The following is a 2,261-nucleotide window of genomic DNA, read 5'->3' on the forward strand; positions in this document are numbered from 1 at the left end:
ATTGTTACCAAAATCTGGTTTGTGCAACCCATTAGACAACAAAAATGGGCCACTAAGAACTGGATCGAAAAGCACACAATGGAGTAATAGACCATAGTAAAATTAGGGACTTGTGTCCACCGCAGACAATAGTCTCTAATCTTTTACTACGCAGGCCCTTATGCTTTTATTAATGGCAACTGGCCCGTTTGGCCCTAAGTCTTATGCCTAGTAATACCAGCTTTAGGGCTTGCGCAGACAGGAAGACGGGATGGAAGTGGATTTTAAATTTATCAATTGAATTTAACATTTATCCAATCGAAATAAGGTATATATTTCGATGCTCGGTGTTCCAGAGAAAACTGCGCTGAGATGCTTTGAGGTCAATCACCGAGCATTGAAATATATACCTTATTTCGATTGGATAAAGATTAAATTCAATTGATAAATTGAAAATCTTCTGCCGTCCCGTCCTCCAGTCTGGGCAGGCCCTGACATGCAAAGTTACATCATAAGTTTGCAAAATAATGTTGCCAGCAAATAAAAAAACTTTTTCTCAAAAATAACATTTATTTTCCAACACTACTTTCATTTTCATGCATTTACGACGAGATACAATTTTTCCGTACAGATTCACTAGTTGGAAACTAACAAGACATAATTAAGTGATCACAGAATGACGAAGACGTAGAAAATAACAACTAACATCTTCACTTACTGTACTTGGATTATCTTAAAGTCTACCTTACCCTTATAAATTTAAAACTTTTTATTGGTCACAAAAGTAAAAACAACATTGGCTTAAAAGTACTTATCTGCTACAGTCTTGCGAAATTCAACTCTGCAAGTTTTGGTAAAATACAAATGGATCCCACATATACAATGTATTCAGCGATATCATAAAAAAATTAAATGCAAGGCAAGAAGGAGCAAACCGTTTATACAAATTTTTGCCGTTGAACATGACTAACCTTATATGATAAAACTGTTATACAGTGCATATGTGGCACCAATTTGGTGAAGTACAGTTATACCTTTCTACATACATGTGGTATTTGGAATTGAATTTCATTAAAATAAATAATATTTAAATATCATAATTTAGTCATAAAGGTAAAAATTTACATAAATATAAATCTGCAGCAGAATAATTATAAAATTACTAATGCGTTTCATCTTAATTTAGGTAATTAAACGATTGCTATAGATACCGGACAGGTGCTTTCCTGAGTTTAATTTCAAATGCAGACTGGCAGTGTTCCTATAATAAATATAATGATAAAAAATTATGCATTAAAATAATACATTTGAATAGGTACATAATGCAAGGGCCTGCTTACGTAAAGCTGTCGCAATAAAATAAAATTTGATCTATTATAAAATAATAAGGAAGTGTCTAGACGGCGAAAATGTCGGGGTTCCACATTAATATCGCTAATATAATTATTTTATTATTATAAATAATAATAATTCAGTAGGTAAATATTATAAAACTTGTTAATAAACGTGCATATAAGATTTTGTACCAATTTATTAGATATGTACATAATATACATAAAATTGTAAGATTGCGATTTTTTTATTTATATAACAATAAATAATTGAAGTACTTAAGTATATTATAATAGTTTGGTACATATAGATCACATAATAAAATTATATTGATATCATAATAAAGGATTGCACATTTACTTACTCTAGAAACATTTGCAATTCCAATAGATATAACAATTTATATCATAGATTAATTTTCATGAATTTTATTCTCCTAATTTTCTTTCAATGACAGCTCAGAGTCTAAAGCTTTTATCAACGTTGATAGAATTATTTGAGTACCGAAACCCTCACACACACATCACAGTAAAATATCTTGTTCTAAAGCTCTGGTTCATCCATACATCTTCAACCAGCGCTCCAAGCGGAAACCTTAACTTACTGCGAACTTAAAATCGTTGGTATGAATTTTCGACTTTAAATCAAAGCTCTTTAAGTCCATTTTACTCTGATCTTATTTAGTTTTGGGGCTCGAATAATATGAACGTTCCAGTAAGTGGCAGAAAATTATGTAGATCAATTTGTAGAACGAGATTTTGGCTAGAGTTGTCTCTGTCACTCGTGCCCGTGTGACGTTTTGAGGGTCTCAACGACAAAGACAATGCTCTACAAAACCGCTATTTCTTTCTAAAGGTCGATGTACATTACTTTCTGCCGTGTACAGTACCTTTTATTTCTAAATCACTGTAATATGTGTACTTACCTTTACAGCAGAACAAGATAATTTG

At 31.8% G+C, this 2,261-nt stretch overlaps 1 protein-coding gene across 1 annotated transcript in view; it reads left to right on the top strand.

The window, feature by feature from the left end:
- The window catches only part of LOC117987946 (lysophospholipid acyltransferase 7-like), a 300,396-nt gene that overhangs the window by 149,654 nt on the left and 148,481 nt on the right, over positions 1 to 2,261 (top strand). The window lies entirely within an intron of this gene.

This window comes from Maniola hyperantus, chromosome 13, assembly GCF_902806685.2.
Source record: "Maniola hyperantus chromosome 13, iAphHyp1.2, whole genome shotgun sequence".
Lineage (NCBI taxonomy): Eukaryota > Metazoa > Arthropoda > Insecta > Lepidoptera > Nymphalidae > Maniola > Maniola hyperantus.